The sequence below is a fragment of the Anser brachyrhynchus genome (genome assembly GCF_964034855.1).
Source record: "Anser brachyrhynchus genome assembly, chromosome: 14".
In the NCBI taxonomy this organism is placed as follows: domain Eukaryota; kingdom Metazoa; phylum Chordata; class Aves; order Anseriformes; family Anatidae; genus Anser; species Anser brachyrhynchus.
In genome coordinates, this window is record NC_137709.1 from 802,241 (window position 1) to 822,670 (window position 20,430).

Below are 20,430 nucleotides of genomic sequence, written 5' to 3' on the forward strand. Positions count from 1 at the left end.
AACTGACTGAGGTACACGGATGGTTTTGTGGAAGGTGAAAACTACTAGCCTGTAGCTTAGCTTCTTGCTTCCAAAGCAAACAACTCATACCTGACCCCTATCTCATAATTCAGCTGCAATTTCATGTGCAGGCGACATCACAGCTGTCCTTGGTGCCACACTGCGGTTAAGGAGAGTGGCTGTGGAGGCAGGTGTGGGGAAGGGCCTGGTCAAGGGGCCGTATGAACATGTTATTTTTGAGGAGGAAATGTGCGTGAACAGGTAATGACAGGGTCTGGGGGCAGGACAGTGCCTTCCTCGTAGCCCTCCCAACTTGTTTGCTCCAGTTAGTGAGATGTGCAGGTACAATTACCAGGCTTCCGCGGGAGGTTTTGTATCTTAATGCATAAAGGAGTGCTGAAGTCCTCTAGAAAACCTGGATGCTTTCCTTGTATGAGCTTTTTCTTGATTATAATTACCAACTGCTGTTTTAAGGTGCTCGAGAAACAGAAGCATATTGCATGTGTTGATATCTAAACATAAAGCAAAAAGCTACTGCTGGCTGGTAAATATGTCAGCCTTCAGAAGCATGAAACAGCCTGGCTTGCTATTGCATGTCGTGTAACTTGTAATATGGCTTTTTCTTCCCTGCTAGTCTACTGTGCTGAGGTTTGCTTTATTGTACAATAATGCCAATTTCAGCAATTTACATTTCTCTTAGCTTGAACAACTCTTTCCACTGCTTATTACTTTGCAGATGCCATAAGGTATCACTACACAGGCAGCTTTCACTAAGGGAGCCTATTGTGCTGGTATTTCCTTGATTACACTATCCTCTGGATCCTCTCTGTGCTGCTTGTTAAAAGAAAAAAGCCCTTGGCATGTCAAATGCAGCTGGATCGGCCTCTTGCCTTTGATATGGAAAGTGCACTTAACATTTTGAAGGAGAAGCTGCAGCAAAAAGGTGCTGCGGGAGAGAAAAGAGTAGGTTGTTGTTTTCCTCAGCTCCAGGATGAATTTTCTGCTCCGGTGAGCAGGGATGTGGCTGGGTGAGGAGCCTCGGGTGCCCAGCAGCTGACGATGTGGGGGTTTGCTGCTCGTTCATGCCTTCCCCGTGCCGTTTGTACACGGTGCCCCTGCATGTGGCATGAGAGAAGGGGGGGGTTTGGGGAGAAATGCGAATTGCAGCGCTCCTTCAACAAGAGCTGTAGCAGGTGTCAGCTGAGGAGGCCGAGCTGCCCAGCCTCTTCCTCACGGCCACGCTGCCACCCCCAGGTTTCTGTGGGCGCTGGGTACAAACTGAGTGCGGGCACTCCTCTCAGCTTTGGGAGGCTTTAGTAGCGCTGTTGTGGTTGGATTGTAAAATGGCACGGAGGGAATTTAGGGCTCAAACTAGATGAATCAGGTTTTGAAGTGACCTTTGGTGAGCTTGGTGTAGCGCATGGAGGATCCATTGGCATGAGACACGTGTGAGGTGTCCACCGGAGGCCATGAGAAAGTCAAGGTGGAATAGGATGTGAAAAATGACGATTTGGAGCACCTGTGGGGGAAGAAACCTGTCAGAGCACGGAGTTTTGGGAGCTGCAGGCCTGGGCACTGCCATGAGAGCGGGTGCAGCCCCAGCACTGTGGGAGGCAGCTGCTGGGAGACTGTCTTTTTTGAGCAAATGGAAAGATCCTGAAGCCTGGTGGCCTCTGGGCAACCTGTCCATGTTGTAAGGGAATCAAATTGCTCAAGTGTTTCCACTTTTAATTTCATCTTCTTGACCCTGGGTGAAAGAGCAGTAACAGTCAGCCTACGCCACGTGTGGTGGTGTCGCACAGAGATGTATGAGCTCGTTCCAGTGCTGGAAAGCTTCTGGCTGGATCAGTTGCTGAGGTACCTCGCTGGGGACACAGCCGACAGGCCCTCCAGCCCTGTGCTTCTCAGGGATCCGCTCCCCAGCACGGCCCCTGCTGGGCACCCTGCTCTCTGCCCATGGCGCAGCACCCGGGCACCTGCTGACGACGGGGCAAGGCCGCCTGCCGAGATTCCTCTCGATGGAGACGTGCCGCCAGTTACGTGAACTGTGTTTCATAAAGCAGCTGCTGTGTAAGGCCAGGTGCTGTTATGCCAGCATTTAACAGCATGTCCTAGAACAAGTTGGTTAGTCTTCAGTGATGTACTTGAGAAGCTGCACGAAGTAACCAGCTCTCACCGTGGTTTTTGTTCTTCCTTTTGGCTTCTTGATGCATGAGGGGCACATCCTTTAATCTTGTTTTATGGTTTATTAGTTTCCATAACAATATTTCTATAGCTTTTAACTTCAGAGAGACTAATTGCTTTATTGCATCTCTTTCACCGAGTGTTTTGATACCTACCTCTTGACTTCTTTTTTCTCTGCTCCTTTTCCTATGACAGAATGCAGCAGTACCGGTATCTGTGCATTGATTAAAACGTCTAGGCTCCACTTAAGCTGAGTGGCCCAGGATAATGTTCAGCGATGTTCTGGCACAACCAGAACTGCGCCTTATTTTCTGTAAGTGGTGCTGTGAGCATGAAATGGCCTTTATGAAATGTTTTCTCTGTCAGGAGCTTTGAAGAGGCTTTTTAGTTGAGGTTGCAAGTCAGATCTTCATATTTATTATCCTGAGAGATTAAAAAATAGATGAATTGTAATATTCTTTCTTCTTGGGTCATTATATAGTACTCTCTCTACTTACTTAGGAGGGAGATGCTTTTTTCATCTTTTCTGAGACTGAAGCCAAAGGCTTTTTTTGCAATAGAAACATAGTCAGAATGTCATGACAGTGATTTTTAATAAAGTTATATACAGTAAATATATTCTACCCATTTTATGTTTTATGCTGAGCTTTTCATATTAAAAATGGGCAGAAATGTGTGGGATCTAATGAACTTCACAAAAAGCATCTTAGGATCATTTCATTTTTTTGACTGTAGTTAGCAAAGACTGAGTTTTGTCTAAAACTTTTAAAGTGAATTCCAATTTTGTAGTTCATTCATATGTAGGGAGTTAATTTGAAATCTGAGCAGCATGATCTGATTAGCATGTCAAGTGGTCTTCCAGGTCTGCATTGGAGAAAATGAACTCAGAGCTGAATTTCAGTATGCATGAAGGCTCATGATTAGGCATTTGGAATTGGATTCTACAGGTCATCTACAGAAAATATTTTCCTTTCATGTAAGCATTTCTGACGATGAATTGTTTAGTGGCATATTTATTGAAGTGAACGTAAACACAAACAAGTGAAGACACAAACATTAGAAATGAATTAGACTGATTTAAAAAGAGTATTAACCCCCCTCTTTTTGTTACTGTATTGAACGTGGAGTACAGGGCACCAGCTGTGTGACAGCAAAGATAAGCAGTCGCGGTAACAACTCACTGCGTTCTGATTTCTTCAGGGCCTTGCAGAGCTGGTGCTTGGGATGTACACGGGTGCCAGCAGTGCAGCAGGGAAACGATGACTTGCCAAACTCCACGAGTCTGCTGCACTACACAAATCTCGGTTCAGTTCCTGTGGATATTGAGTAAGATACCTTACGGGAAGGATGACTGAGGGGGTGAGATGACTTTTTTTATCTGTGATGAGATGGGTACAAGTGCATTTCACGCCTCCAGCCTGGGCGCCAGGCCCCCCCAGCTGCCTGCTCTCCTGTCGTATTCAGATTGCAGAAATCACACCTTGATTTTAGGTTTTCTGCCAGGAGCACTCAATTCCAGTTTCTCCACACCTAATACAAAATGGCTATTTGCATTTATTTCCCAGACCATTGCCTTAGCACTTCCAAGATTTTATCCAATATGACTTTTCCTAACCTTGTGGAAATTGCGATGATGGAAGATGCTTCAGCAATTTTCAGTCTTATTTCTTTTTCCGGCAGTGCCTATCAGCTTGCTTAACAGCATAATGAATGAGTTCACAGGTGCTTTTCTTTTACTGTCTTTCAGTTGTTTGAAAGGAGCTGTATTTTGATCAATGAGACAGATGATAGAGAAGCAAGGTGAACTAAAGTTTACCTTTTTTAGTCCGTGTCCTGCAGAATATGATTAAACATTAAAACTATGCAGTTAATTCTACTGTATTTACCAAAAGGAAATTTTCTGAGGAGTGGTTGTTATGGAAACAGTAGCCCTCTGTCCTTCCGAATGGAAAAGATTTATTTTAAGGGAGCTAAAAACCTTTAAATATTCAGCAAGTATAAAAAGGTGAGATCGTAACATTCCTCTTGCATATCCCCTACAAAGCTTCAAAAACTTTTGTGGAGATAAGAAGATAGTGCAGTGTAGCAAGTAGGAAAGGCTTGAGCCTGTTTGTTCATGTGGAAATGTGAAGGGGCTCATAAATAAGGTGAAAAGGACATTCGTAAAGCGCAATGAGGCTGCTCAAATACAGACAAATCATCATATTAGAACCCTGCTTAGATGAATAATCCTTCAGTCACAAAAACTGGCTAGCATGCAGGCATCAACCTCCTGAGTTTGACGGAGAAAAAAACGGAGTTTGATGGGGGGGAAAAAAACCACCCCAAAACTACAAAAAAACAACCCCCACCATTCTCCTCTTTATCCTGCTTTCATCAGGGAACAGCATCTGAGGATGGCTTCTGTGCCTTGCTGCACGAGCAGGGTCTGTTCACAGGGGTTCTGTGGGCCACGTGGCTGCGTGTGCCTTAAATCCGTGTGATGTCCTGGCAGCGTTCTTCGCACGTCGTGGCGCAGCTCCGGAACCGGACTGTGGTGTATGAAAGGGATTTTAGATACATCATGCCCGAACTCGGCATAACAGCAGCTTCAGATGACAACTTAACATACTATAATTTGCTGAACAATGACATGGAAAAGTTCAAATTAAAAATACAGCAACTCAGAAATAATAACAAAATAACCAAAGTTGCAGTAGATAGCAGGAAAATTGTTCCATGAAGTACTTTCACATGGAAGACTGAGCAGCAGCTTCACTGCGTTCCTGTTTCTTTTGTGCTCAATTTCCAAAAACCTTGAACGCTCAAATACAGATTTTTTTTCCTGAAAATTAATTTAAAATGTATCTTGGACTTTTTATTTTATTTTATTTTAATTATTTTATTTTAGCTACTGACCACATTTAGGTTCACAGGTGCACATATCGGGTTGCAGCCCTGATATGGCAGAATTTAAGTGTTATAATGAAGTATAAAAATTGAATTCTTCTTTATGTTGGAGCATATACATAATGATAAAACTGCAGTGATTAACAGTAAGGGCTTCCAGTGGTGACGCTGGCAGTGGGACCTCCCATGTCCCCGCCGTGAGGACCTGGTGTGATGTCCTCTCAGTTGGGTTGTTATTGAAATTGATGGAAAAGGTGAAAAATATGGCAGCTCAGGGGAAAGGAGCTGCCTGGTCTTAAAGGCAGCTGGTTAAATGCATAACAACATCTTATTTCTTGGGCTCTGTGTAGTCATGGCATTTCCATGGCAGTCTAGAAAGCACTGATGGATGAGTGGAGCGACAAACTTGCAGTCGAGATGGCCTGTTTTACTTCTATTTCCACAGACTCTTCAGTAATATTGAAATTATATGCCAACTCGAATAGTTTCCTATGTAAGTATTTTGATTTTAATTAAACAAGACACTGCTTGCAAACTCTCATCTGAATTTAACTCACAATATTTCATTGTATGCCAGGAGTAGATTTTTAAGCTTTCAGATCAAATAGAATTTAACATAGGTAATGGAAAAACAATGCTGCTTTAATTTTTATATTTTATTTATTTTTTATTTTTTGAGAAGGGGAAGAGGGGAACATGACTTTCAATGAGTTAAAAATGAAATTAACCATCTTCCAAACTCCTATGAAAACATAGCTTTTGGTAGAAGTCCAAATATTGCAGGTGCAATGGAGAAAGAATGAATCGTGGCACACCAATATCCAGGCTTTCAATGTCATGAACGCGTTTGCTCCCTGCAGAAATAAATATCAGTCACTACAGTTAGTGGATAATCATGTGGAGCCTTTGTACCAACCCATGGCTGTATTTTGTTTGCTATTTCTTTTGTTTGAGTGAGAACTGGGGTCTGCAGAAATCATTAATGATGCTCCATGCCTCTTATGGTCTATTTTGCTGGTCCTTTCCAGAGAGTGCATGTCACCTTTTGTGCATAAACTTGCCAGCTGTCTGGGGAAGAAAGTGAGTTTTAGTTCTACCCGAGGTGCATCCCGTTCTTTTCCTTGGGAGGTTTTATAATGATGTGCTATTTTCCCGTTAGATTTTACACTAGAGAAAACAACATTTGTGTAACTTTAAGGCTCTGTCCTGTAAAATCCACTCTAGTTTGCAGCTGCCAAGCCTCTGTTAGACACGGCCTTTTGCTTTTTCGGCTGCATTTTCAGGGTTCAGGCCCAGGGGTGGCAGCTCAGGGCAGCCTCCAGCTACGGCCGGGGGCAGCTCCCGCGGTGGGGGAAGGTGTCTGAGGGTGTCTGTGCCCCCCGGGGGTGGCATCTGCCTGGGGGCAAGCGTGGGGAAGAGCTTGGTTTGTCCGTGTGTGCCTCCGTGCTGTGTGCCCTAGGTGGGCCACGGCCCTTCAGATGCACTTCCTCCTGTCCCAATGTCAGCGCTCTCTCCTGTACCCGTGGCCCTGCTGTGCACACCAGCAGTGCCGTGGGCCTGCGGGCGCTGCGTGCCCTGGGCCTGGAGAGGCCGGGGGCAGCGGTGACTTCGCGTTGCAGCACTGCGCCCGTGAGGGGCCTCTTGGAAGGGGATCTGGAATGAAGGGTTGGTCTGGCCTGCATCCAAATAGATCATCCAAGAGGGGGTGGTGTGCTGTGTTTGTGCATTGCAAGAGGGGAAAAACCATTCTTTGCAGAACTTCTCATGAATTTCAGTGAGAATGAGGGGAATAAATTGCCAAGGAGGCTGTAAGGAACACACAGATGGTGCAGATAGGCTTTTTAGGAGTGCATGACACTGAAACCCCTGAATTTGCCATCACAGGCAAACCCAGAAGCCCTCCCATTGCTGGCAGGCCTTGAAGCAGCAAGAGGCCCATTTCCATGCTTAGTTATATTCCTTTAATAGTGCTCCAGATCTACCTGTCTGATTATCTGTGCTCTCATCCTTCCTCCTCAGGTCCTGCTCTGGCAGCATTCTCCTCAAGCCTGCCTCTCACTTTGTGTTTTGTTAATGGTTGAGCCTTTTTCGTAATGGAGTAGCAATAATACTCAGAGGTCAGCTTCTGAACTTTTCCCAGTGCTCATGAGAAATGCAGAGCTACTTGGGAGATCCTTGCAAGTGAATGACAATTATATCCAGATCTTGATCTCTGAACCTTGCTCGCTATAATGAGCATTTCTGGGGAATTGTGCCCTTAATGAAACAGCACTTTCCAAAGGGACGTGAACACATCAATGGATGTGTGTGGGAGCCCTCTAGGAGAGTATCTGAGCAAAGTACTGAAAGACTCTGGGCTCTTTTTTCTTTCTGTATCTGAAATGCCAGTGCAGACCTCTAAAGTACCTGCACTTACGTTTGTTGCATTCTGTATAGCTGAACTGCATGCTTAAGTGCTGCATTTGTAAAGTCTTTGTAATGCTATTTTCTAAAATATTTAAAACATATGGAATCTCCTGAGTCCGGAAAAGAACACTAATGCTCTGCAGTGAAACGCTTATGTAAGATGGGTATCAAGCTGAAAGTTCTGGATCAGGCGAAAGGGCTTTGTGATGAAATAAGAAGGTGAATTTATCACCTGGATGTTACTGCCTATTTTCTCTTCTGTGATCTGGTGATAAATCACTTGCTCTGTGAAGATAATGGCCTTGGCTTCTGTTGGGGCTAATTTCTCTACAGCAGGTTGATCTTCACAGGTGGTCAGCACTGCAAAAGCAAATTCCACCTCTGGACTCTGATTCTGCAGCATACTGTGAAAATTTTAAAGTCTGTTTCTTAAACCCCATTTTAGAATCTCTAAAACATGTATATTTTGGTTCTACATCTTGATTTATTTTACTGAAGTACCAAAAAAACACAACCCCACCCCAAAACTTATTGTCCCTTCTTCCCTCCTCCAAAAAAAAGATGTCTAGAGAAGACCTATTTTAATCAGAATAAAATGCTCTAAAAACAAAATATGGGAACAAAAGCTTTTGTATGTCTGATGTCTGCTGGTTGAGAAGAGGGTACAGCAAGGCTGCACACAGAAGGCTGGCCATTACAAAGGAAACCAAACTCTTCCAGACTAGTGAAATTAAACTTTTAATTGCAGCTACCCACATCCTTTTCAAAACGATTTCATGTTAAATTCTGAGCTGTATATGGTTGCTATTGCCATCGCTATAGGTACTGGTAAATTGTAGAAGTCATTTTATTCCATATGCCTACACAGTAATTTTGGTATTTTATATGTATGGCCAGAGGTCATTCCAGTCCAGTTGTTTTTATGTATGTTTAAGTATAAAATGAAGTCATGAAGAAATGGTTCAGCACTTCCAATTAATTTTAATGGGATACTAGTTTCAACCTCATTGGATCAGACCCTGGGATTTGAAAAGTAGCTGAGCTTCTTAATATACCCTTACAAATCTTTTTCTAAAAGTTGCACGTGACTTATCAGACTTGGGCTAAAGAAGAGCTTACTGTATCAATTTATCCTGGCAGCATGTGTCTCTGATGTTTAATTTCATTAATAAAGGAACATTTACACAGAGCATTCAGAACTGTGTGGGGCTGCTACTGTGGCAGAGAGTTGATCATCTTGAAATAAATGACTGCTTTGGGGCAGTTGAGAAGAGTGGCAGGAGGAGGATGAGGGCATTTGAATTTTAAGAGCCTGTCTTCATGTTAGCTACTTGGTGTCTCGTGTGCGAGTTGTGCTGGGGTTGTGGTGCAGCTCTTTGTGGGGAAGTGACGAGATATTACAGATTTGCTCTGGGCATACAAAAAAAAGTAGCAGGGCAAAGTCGGTCCATTTGTTAAATTTGGTTGCTGCTTTTTTTTTTTTCCTCTCCCTTTTCTCTCTACAAACTAGACAGAAACTCATCCAGTTTCTGACATGCTGGAATGTGTGCTTGCTGTGGAAGGGCTGGTGCCCAGGCCTGGCGGCAGGGCAGGGTTAGCCGGGGCGGTGACATTCCCTGTGACATTCCCTGTGACATTCCCTGTGACATTCCCTGTGTTTCCACACACCTCTTCAGAGCCAGATGCTCTAAAGCATCACCTCCTTTTTGTGGGTGCTGCCTGGGGCGCCGTGGCGGCAGCCGGGAGGTGTGCGTGCTGTTAGACCCGGAGCAAGCTGCGCCCCAGGGGTACTGCTGCAGCTGGGGGAAACAGAGGGCGGGGGAGCTGCTGGTGGTCACTGGTTTGTGCATGAGGTCCTCAGCATCAGTCCTACTGGTGTCTATATACCATAGTTTTGAGCCGTTGTTAAGGTACAATGAGAGTCTCAGAGTCTTTTGTCTTAAGTCTTTTGTATTAATTCTCTCATCATCATACGTAAAGCACAGAGGGCTGCATCTGTTCCTGAAATGTGCCCATTTCTGAATGAGAAGGTGTCCTAGAGAGGAACATAGGTAGGGAGGGTGAAACCAGCAGGGAACTGGAATTTGGGTAGAAAGCAACAATAAGCATCCCAACGAAGAAAAAAACCAATAACCAATCCCTGAAGATGAGTGGACAGTATCACAGAGGGACTCAGCTGAGAAGTAGCTGCTGTTCTGCCCATTGAGAAGAAAGAATTGGAACTGATTACATTATTTTAGCACCATGGTGTATCATAAGGGTGCTTTTCATCCGAGTATCTGATCCAGCCCTATTTAGTTTATGAGATCTGACAGGAACCCTGCATAAAATCTGATGGCTTCAGGCAGGTGATTAGTGTAAGCACAGTTTATAATTAGTGAAGATGTTTATCGTGCAAATTAATGGAAATGAAAGCTTTACTCGTACCTGTTAAACTGAAGTGTGTGTGTGGGTATATATGTGCAATGAATTCCAGTATTTTATCACGCCTGGCCTTCAGTGCGAATCGGCCTCCTTCCCGTGCTGATTTGGATTTGGGTCTGGTCGTGGCTGCGAGGAAATGGCATTAGATTTTCCAGCATCTGTTTTCTGGTGATATTATTATTACAGTCCTGCTTTGCATCCCGCAAGGCTCGTTCGCATCTCCCCCTGCTCCTGCCATAAACTTGCTTCACACCTGCTGCAGCAGGGCGCGGGAGAGGCGCATCTCCGCCGAACCAAGGCGCCGCGAGAGCAGCCGCCGGCCCGGGAGGAGGGAGCTTCCTCTAATCCCTGCTGCAGCTGGCTAGGCTGTAAGGAGAGCGGCGCTCTGCCGAGCTTCTGCTACCAGATTAACGTCCCGAGTATGCTCAAAGCTGTTTTTGTATTTTATCTTATTTCGTGTTAAAAGTGGGTGGAGTGGGGGAAGGGAATTTGGAGAAACATGATGTACGGTGTGTGTTTATAATCCATTTGGGAGACCATTCTTATCTTGCACATGCTTCGCCTTGGGCAGTCTAGAATATTTTATCAGTTCTTAGGGTTTTATACCCTCCCAAATAAATTCCCTGTGCTGGAAAGCCATTGTCGAAGCACCCTGCTTATATCATCTCTGCGAATGATAGCTCTGAAAAAAAGAATGTACTGGAAAAAAAATGAAGTTCAGAATGAAATATAAAAGAAACAACAGCAATAAGCTCTCTGACCAGAAAATAAATTATTTTTTAATTGTATCATTCCCCGGTAATAAAATTATGTCCAAAATAACTGCCTCAAATACAAATTTTGACTGTGACTCAGAGAACTGGAGGGAACTCCGAAAAGTTGCAAGGACTTGGCTATTTTTGTTGGTTTTATGGGGAGTAGATTTGGAAGAAAACATGATGGTAGAGTTAGATAAATAACTTTTTAAGAATAATAAAAAACCCAACAACTTTGGGCACTTAATCTTCATTTCATACATTGCATCTTCTGAAGGGACTGTGGATGGATTACCGTGTGGTTTAGTGAATTAACTTACATGCTCTTACCGCATACCTGAGGCTGGGGAATCTGAACTCATCCCACGGAAAACTGACTGAAAATCAATCAGCTTAGATAGATGTAAAGAGCTCGCTGGGGAAATGCAGTCAGGCAACTCCATCCCCAACTACTTATGGTATGACAACAGCAGCCTGCATTTCCACTAATTCAGCTGTCTCCAGGGCATCCAGCGTACGTGGGTCCAGGAAACGCGTTTTTAATGCTGCAGCTGCACAAATGGCTGCTGTAGGAGGCATGGCACGAGGTGACTGCTCACGGTGTGCTGTAGGCGCGTTGATTCCCTGCTGTCCATCCGTGCGTGCTGACTTGCAAAAACACTGAGGCTGTTGGTGCCTTGCAGAAATCCAGGAGTATTTATCAGTTCTCCAGCCTAAATTATTTCTTTGCATGATTCTGGAGAGAAGGAGCATTTTCTTTATATATATATACATATAAAAAAGAACAAAGCAGCAGCCCCAGTAGGCTCCATCACTTACCTGCAGAAGGGCTGATTCCAGCAGTGGGCTATGGAGTCGCACATGCTCCCTCCCTCACTCTGTGTTCTCAAAACCTGTAAATATGGTTTTCATGTCTGACATGAGATGGTTTGCTGTTATTTCTGTCTTACCCTCCTACCCCTCAGACAGCTGCTAACCAAAGCCCTGCTTTCATTCCCATTTGTGCTGGGTAAACGCACCATTTGTGGCTGAAATGTGTTTGTGTGTCATCCTCTGCCTTTTTTCACCAGAAGAACTTGCTGTTAAGAAATCTGTGACCTGATGTTGTGAATAGAGTGTGATGTGTAAGAGCAAAGATGCTGTGCTATGAAGTCAGAACCGGGGTGCAGTCTTGGTCCACCGAGTGCAGTTCTGAGGATGCAATTTTTCCTACTTCTTCCTTTCTTCCATCTCTCTCATAACCGTCTTGCTATGAAGGAAGCAAGAGCTGATTAAAAAATATTCTGCAGCTGGGTTTATTAATCAAGACTTTGTTTTACGTTTCTGAGAAGTTGTGTCCTTCCAGTTTGACCCAAGTCGTAAACGTCTGTGGGTTAGCTGGAAGCAAGCCGTGCTGCTGCTGAGGGCTGGTGGCTCTGCACCAGGCCCTCAGATGCGCCAGAAAGTGGTCTTAGGAGAGCCGTGAAATTTCTCTTTATTTCTAGCACTCATAAAATAGGCTTGTTTCTGAAATAACCCAGAGGAGCAAAGTTAACGTTTATTCGGGCTGACTGATGCTTTGCAGCCCTTTGGTGAAGCTGTGCGCGAGTGGAAAGCTGCTGCCAGCGGTGGGCTGCAGGGCCAGGGCTCGGGCGGCTCTGTGGGGAGCACCGGAGGGGGGGTGAGGAGTGTGGGTGAGGGCACCCACTGGGGGGTGGGGGCAAACCTTGGGAATTTGGGTCTGGCCCCAGCTGGAGGGCTGGAGCTCCCAGAGCAGCCCTCGGTGGGCGATGCCGGGCAGGACCCTGCCTCCCCCCAGCTCTTCTGCTTCCTCTCGCTGAAGCTTCTGCCCAAGGGCAAAGAAACTGAAATGATTTTTACCCTCCCTTCCCTTTGAACATTGGATTAGCTGATTTCTCTCTAGGCTGAAGATCAGAAATAGATCCCTAGTTCCTGGTAGCAAGGGTCAATAACGAAAGGGCTGAATTTATTTGAAGTTCAGTTAAGTAATATTTCCACGCAATGCCATTTAAACTCCTGGTGATCAAAGCCTTAAAAATAAGGACGCTGTGCTCGTGCCAACACGTTCTTTTTGTATCCTAAATATTTATAGGTGCAGTGCTGGCTGCTGCAAGCCAACGGGCGGCGTCCAGCACCCTGCGGTTGGCCTGGCAGGGTCCCGCTCCCTCCGCGGCTCTGCCCTTCCCCTTCGCTGCCTCTCACAAGGGCTGCGGTGCCCGCGCGTCACGGAGCTCGGTGTTCAGCTCGGTGTTCAGCTCTGACGTGTGTTTGTAGGAGGGTTATTAAAGGTGGGCAGGAGGACTGCCAGCCCGTCTGCCGGCAGGCCGGCTGAAGCCAGGAGCCCATCCGCCTGCTGCTGAGAAACGTGAAGTGCTGTCTGAGGAGGGCCGCCGTGTTCTGGTGACTTGCCCAGCAGACTTCTGTACCTTGATTTCTCAGCAGAGAGAGAAGAAAAAGCAAAAACAAACCGATAAGCTAACACCAAACCCTTACTGAAATTCAGGGAGTCTGCCCTTTCTGAGTATTTAATATTATTCTTATTTTACTCCTAGGTGGCGGATTGTGGTAATGACTGAAATCCCCCTCTGGAGGGCCCAGGTCCGATGGGGAGCCCTCCCTTCCCTGGGGAATGCCAGGCGCCCAGGCAGGCTCACTCACCTTGAGGCAATCCTAAACTGGCCCAGATTTCTCTCAAAAGATTAAAGATGTTGTTGACCTGTGATCACCAACCAGATGACGATTGTGTACTCCAGGGAAACTGCTTCTGTTTTGTTCCCCAATCCTTCCCAAATTATCCTTAAATTAATTTAGAGAGGAGAATGGTGTCAAGACTCTGAAGGTGCATTGGTAGCAGAAGGAAAAGTCTCATTTTTTTTTCTCTGTAAATATGTGGGCATCTATTTGCTTTCTCCTTTCTATTAGCTGTGCCTTCAGGAGGGTGAAAGGTTTAAGCTGATCCCATTAATGTAAAGGGTGAAGTAAACCCTTTCCATGCTGGGTGTTGAGTGATAAGGAAGAAAATATTATGGAAGGCCACTGGATTGCTAGGTAATACGGTCATGGCTCTTAGTGAAATAACATGGAAAAAACAGTTGCTCACTTTCATCTTCCGTGCTTGACTGGGGAGTTTTATTTTGGAAGGGTTTCCTGCAGGATGCGGCAGTCGGTAGCTGACGGGGAGCTGCCTCTCCCTGTTAGGAAAACTGAGGACTCATCACGTTACTGCTGGTGCACACCAAATTTGCAGGACTGAGGCCCTGCAGGGAAAGCTAATCAAACCTGAGTGGAAGTGAAAATGTTTTTAAACAAGATATTTAAAACAAGAAAAAAAAAAGTGTTCACTGAACACTTGGCTGAGAACCCCAGAGAACAACGTGGTGTGAAAGCTTTTGCGTCAAAGCCCTCTTCAGATGCTAAGGAAACTCTGCAACCAGTACTGCCATCTCTCAAATTGTTCGGAAGGGCCATCAGAGCTCACAGCACCGGTATTTCACAGTTCAGCTTGTGCTTTGCTCTTTGGTTTGCGCCGTGCTCTTGCATCAGAGACCGTCCCAGCTATAAGTCAGTATAGCACTGTCTGTACTGTAGAAATTGAAAATACTTCACATATTTTCTGTTCTTGATGACTATAATAATGAAGTATTATCACCAGAGTTTGTAAATGTCTTTGATAGTACTGGATGGGGGTAGTCTGATCGGCATAGATACTGCTGCTAAAATGGAATAGAGTAACTGAAAGTAATAGTGCCAGCAGTGTAGGCAGAAAAAGATGTTCCCTTCGTATTTTGCTGTAAAAAAAATTGATACTGCAGTCAGCAGTTTCCAGACAGAATACTAGCAATGCCCGTCAGGTCTAGGTGTTCAAAATCAGCTGCCTGCTTTGTAGCATGAGGTGTAACAAAGGGGCTCGGCTCAGTGCAGCCGGGACCGAATTCCCAAGGGAGCGATGGGTTGCTTGGCTCTGAGAGGTGTAAGATTAGTTATTGTATGGTGAGACATCATACCTTGATGCTTGCAGACAGGAAACAGACTTGGCGAAGCCCCAGAATGTTATCACAGCGTTGATAACTCTATTAATAATAGATCTGAAGGCGTAGTGACGAGTTGGGAGATTTGGGTGAGGACCCATCACCTCTCTGGGTAAAACTGGGGCAGGAAGGTGTGATGCTGTTGCAGGAGCATCTCTGTGTGTAAATACTGGGTGTCACGAGGAGGAAAATACCTGAGGAATAGATGGGGCAGAGTAGATTTGCCTCTGATTCCTGTGCTGTTGACTGCAGTGTGGCTTCTTCTGATTTATGCTGGAATACATAACCAAATTGTCAGGCCGATTAGAAGTTAGCTGGTGTCATGAGGCATTCATAAACCTTGGAGACCATAGGCAGTATATGGAAAATAAGATTTTTCTTCCCACTTTGTGCTTTTCAGAGGAATATTTATTAATAACTCCTTCTAGTTTTTCTTATTTGGTTTTCTTATCTGACTTTGTGCTTGCTCATTTTTATTTTATTTTATTTTATTTCTAATCTGCTATGAAATATGGAAGAAGGATGCTTTGGGGTGAGAGAGTATAAAGGTGTCTTGTTGCAGACTTCAAACAAACTCTGCCGTGAGTAAGTCTATATCAAATTCACATAAAATTGGGTTGGCTAGCATGGTTTTGATGTTCTTGAACTACTGCACAAAAATGTTCAACAGAGATTATCTATTAAGATTTTCAGTTCAGTCAGGCATTTCCCTAAGCAAACAAATAATACTTCATCTTCAGTGAGCACTAGCTAATAGCAATTCTCATCCTTCTGATGTAAAATGAATCGATTGGTGCCTTTCCTGACAGTAACATTCAGATCACTCTCATTTTTCCAGTAAACCAGTTATCCTCGTGTGTTCCCACGTAGTGGTGGGGAAGGTGGGCATGGCTGAAGTTGCACAAGGTTCGCCACCTCTCACGGAGCGGAGGATGCAGCGATTTGGCAGGTGGGGAAGTGAAAGCTGCTGAATTAATTCTGACTTTCCAGCAGACAAGCCTGGAGCTGCTGCTGGGGAGGACCTATCTGCGTGGTGAATGAAGATGTTACGCAGGTGTTCACATCTTGCCTGCTTTTCCTTATTTTAGCGAAGTAAAGTAGAGTAACAGAGTGAGTTTGTTTTTCTGCTTCTGCATGTAGAAGAGACAGTTGAGCCAATGTAATATTTTTTTTTTCTGACATTCTCTCTGCTTTGTTAATTCTAACAATTTCTGATTAACTTTATGTTACTGTGTGTGTGTGTGTGTGCGCACCTGGGAAGGCCTCATAGACATCTCCTCCCCTACAGAAGGCAAGTGGGAAATCAGCTTAGTTCTGAACAAACTCTTTAAAGGTGAACTGATGCCTTTAAAAAAAAGCTGAGCTTCTGCCCCAAACCCAGGCGCCCAGTGGGGATTGCACCACTGCTGGGCAGTGAACTGGAAGATGCAGCTGCACTTGGAATTTTCTCTCTTTTGTAGGGAGCAGCATAATTCAGCAAAACTTGACGCTGGCTGTTTTGCTCTAACTTGGTGCGCAGCAGCACAAAGCTGTGCTGAGCACCGAGTGCCTCTGACCATCTGGGAGCTTCAGCAGGGGCTCACAGCTTGAGGACTTGCAGCTGCAGAGAGGAGATGCTCTACACTGCGAACCACAGCTGAATTTGGCAGGGATTTGTTCCCAGGTCCTTAGTCTGGTTGGCTACCCACGGGCTCGCACCAGTTTGGAAACACAAGCTGCGTGTGACCATGCTGGCTGGGAGCCTCTGAAATGTGGGTCTGTGGCTCCGGAGCCCAGGGGGCCAGCACCCCCTGTGCAGCAGATGTCCGCGGGGTGCGGGGATGCCCCAAGAGCCTGGGCCAGACCCTGCCGGGGCCCCTGCTCCCGCCGTGCTCTGTGGCCACTTGTTTTCATCTGCCTGTGCTGCTCTTGCTCTGTGACATGGTGTCTTGCCTCAGAGCTTGAATTATTGCCTACATGCATGAGTAGAGCCTTTGGAAAACAACTAAGCATGTAATTAAGAGAGTCAGTGTATTTTATGGGGATAGTGACGAAAGGAAACAGCTTTTCACTTTAGTAATTGTGAGCGCCTGTCAAAAGAGATTTGTGGCAAAGAGAGGTCAGTTGGGTAGGGAGCTCCTGCTGCAGAAAGCAGACTTCCTTCTCAAGTGGATGTGATTGTGTTCACTAGAATTATCAGACTTTCATCTGAATTCATCAGACTTTTTACAGATGCAATGCATATGCATTGGCTTGGCGTTCTCAGGGCACACGCAGCCCGCTCTGCAATCTGAGATGAAAAAGCTCCTGAAACAAACCAAACCCCACGGAGCTTTCTGAAGAGGGAGAAAGAGTCAGCAGCTCATGCAGGGCCAGAGGTTTTGATGCCAGCTTGCTTGGTGTAACAGTAGGTCTCCATCACTGGCAAGCTCGGGCAGAGAAGCTGTGGGCTGAAGGAAATCTGGATTTGCTGTGGCATTAAGAGACTCAGGTTTTTATCTTCAATACCTTGCAGAACTTCCATGTATGTTAACAGCAAGTGCTTTATAGTCATAAGGCTTTTGTATTTACCTTTAAACATACAAACAAAAAATACTAGCTGAATTAGGAATAAAAGAATTGAAAATGCTTTTAGATCTTCTCATGAAGGCAACAAGTAAACAAGAAGCAGTAATTTGTTTAAAGTTGCAAAGTGTTTATTTCTGAGCTGATTTGCTGCCACCTATATGCCGTGGTGATGGTGGATACATAGATAAAGACAGGCAGAATAAAGGTGGTTTTTGCTGAGAGATTCAGATTGTTGCACTCTTCAAATACTTAATCAAGTGACATATTAATGTATCTTCCCTGTTTTCCAGTAAGTCATTAGTCGCTTAAGTGAAGTTGCTCATGCCAGTTTTCCCTTTCATTAAATATTCATGTCTACTAATGGAAATTGTCTTGACAAATTGGTCAAACTGAGCAACTTATGAATTTATGCCATAGACTAAAAAAAGTTGTTTGGAACTCCCAGTGAGCTGAAGTAATGCTTGCAATCATTAACACTTCATTGATTTTATAATTAAAAATCTGTAGAGTAAACAGAGCATCCTTTTAAATGTGGCATGGCTGTTTATCTCAATGGTTAGTGTTAGTATTCATCCTTTTCCTGAGAATACCCATGAACTCCTAACGATGCTTTCTGTTGCCCCATCTCAGGGTTCGCCCCCCCAGAAGCTCCAGCAGGTGGCAGTTGCAGTTTCCAGCTCTGAGGGCATTTCTGCTGGGCACTGGGCTGTCCCTGGTGGTCCCGGTGCCTGGCGCGTGCATATTCCAGGAACAAAATTGCGTTGTAAAACCAAGTGGCTGAGCTAAGACAGAATTAACATTGCCTGAGGCCACTGTAATGAGTATTAATTAATGGATCTCTATCTTCTCTAAGCAGGCTTATGTGGCCGAAGGCTTATGATAAAGTCAAACGGGGGTAATTTTTCATGGAGACTAATTTAGCCCATTAACCAATAACTAATAGCCCATAACTAGTTTCATGGAGAATAATATTTCGATTACTAGCCCCAAAGCATGGCTGCTAGAGTGTCTCAAGGAAAGATAAGATCTTTCATATGTAGATACATTTTTTATTTTTTTTTAAGCTTGAACTCATTTTGCGAATAACCATGCTGTTACTTAAAGCCAAACCAAATACAGGAAAACGAAGTCATACTCACATACAGGTTTCCGTGCCTTGCACAGAAGTAGCTCCAGCTTGGGTGAGCGGGCGTTAGGTACCTTGGCGGAGAAGCATTATGGCCTGCTGGCGCAGATGCACCTGCAGAGGCTCGCTGCTATCTAGTTTTTTATTTTTGAAATATTTTTTTATTATTTTTGAAGTATTTTTGTTCCTTGATTAATACGTCATATAAATAATATATATTTGATATATAAAATGTGCATACACAGTACATACTGTTTATTTTAATGCTTACATAGCATTTACACAAGGCTGCTCTCAGTCCTATTGGTGTAACACACGTACATGTCGCCTCCGGTACGTAAGTAACGTGCTGGAAGCGTTGCTGAGAGTGACGTGTTGTCCCGTGTGTGTACCACGAGGGCAGAACTCAAAGCGGGGCTGTGAGCACCGCGGGGCTCGTCGCTCTCAGCGGCAGGCCCCACGTGGGGCCTGTGGAGAGCGGTGCTGGGGACGAAGGCGTCTGCCCGGGAGATCAGGGCCGCGCCAAGCGGTCCTCCGGCGCGCACGGAGCGGGACAGCCGCGTCTCCTTTCCCTGCAGTCATTGACGTTTGGTCTCGTTAAATTTAAAGGAGCACAGGTGCCTCCTGACAGGCGAGCTGTGGGGAGCGCAGCACAAGGACTGCTGTCGATGCCCCCGACGGCCTCGGAGCTGGGGGCTGACGGGCGCTGTCTGTGGGAGGCTCTTACGGCTGATACGGCTGGGGAATAATTAACAGCAGGTGAGTAGGGAGGTAACAGCAATTGGGTTTATAATCTGTTTTATATTTTTAGGAGATAATTTCTGGATGCCATAGGGAATGTTACTTTGCTAGTCTGGGTTGCAGAATTGAGTTAATATCCTCAATTAATAGATTTAATTTGAAGCTTTAATATTCTAAGATAATTGGCTACATCCTGGTGCAAATGAGCAAAACTACACTTAAATGGTTATAGAACACGTTGATTTGAAAATGTTTTGGGCTATGTTTAAGGCTTTTATTTTCGTAATTCCCATCACCTGCAGAAAAGTTAGGCTGGGGCCGGACTTGCAGAACTGTCCAACGCTGACTTTAATGTTCTGTCATTTTCGGTAGGAGTCTGCCATTGCTTTGAGAAACAGGCGGGCTTTCCAAAACACCCAGATGCCGCCTAACTTCCTTCTAGGAAGTGAAACAGGAGAGCCCCTCGTCTGTGCGGTGCTCCGAACTTGGCCATGAGCATGCGGAGAACAGGTGGGACTGTGCACAGGCTGGGCGGCTGCGGGTCAGCACGGGAGAAGACCAAATTAACACAGAGGACACGAGCGGCACGTCCCAGAGGCCTGGCGGAGTCACCCCGAGCCGGTCGTGCCGCCGTCCCTGCCGCCGCCTCCCGCACGTGCTATTCAATGAGAAACGTGAGTTTTATAGGGGGGGGAAATCTGGAAATATTCACTTTATTGGGAAATGATTTTTTTTTCCTTTACATGTGAGATTTCCAGAAACTTGTCAGCAGGGCGGTTCTCTGAGGATGAACATTTGCTGAAAGGCTGTTTTAAAGGATGTGTGTGCGTATTCATAGAAACAGACCTTCACATTCTAACACACGACAAACTACAGTGGGAGTTGTCCTTCCCACAGCTACTGAGATGAAACTGGGCCTTGTTACTTATTTTATCAGTTGCAGATAAGCAAGGTAACGTGGAATTAACGATCTACAGTATGGGATAAAAAACTATTTAAAGAGGCTGCTTCTTGGTTAAAAATCATCAAAGAGATAACAACCCATCATGTATCTGCAGAGAGAATGATGAATCAGTTATCCTACTGCAGAGAAGTACTTAAAAATACCCTTAAAGATTTTTTTTTTCATCTCCTCTAATGATTTGAGAGACTTCTCTGTCTAGATATGTTGATGAAAATCTAATGGAGATTCACAGCTTTTCTGACGCTGTTGGCTCTGGCTATGCAATGTGCTTAGGAATGCTTCCAAGATAAGGATGTCAAAATTAAGCCCAGTATTAAGCTTTCATTTCTGATACCTTATAACAGGATTCATCAGGATTTAGTCCTT

General features: G+C 45.0%; 1 long non-coding RNA gene across 1 annotated transcript in view; it reads left to right on the top strand.

Annotated features, from left to right (window-relative positions):
- LOC308177516 overlaps positions 1–20,430 on the top strand; it is a 74,862-nt gene that overhangs the window by 24,624 nt on the left and 29,808 nt on the right. The window contains exon 5 of the long non-coding RNA XR_013939182.1: positions 18,969–19,774. This is a non-coding gene — a long non-coding RNA (uncharacterized lncRNA). The remainder of the gene's footprint in view (positions 1–18,968; positions 19,775–20,430) is intronic.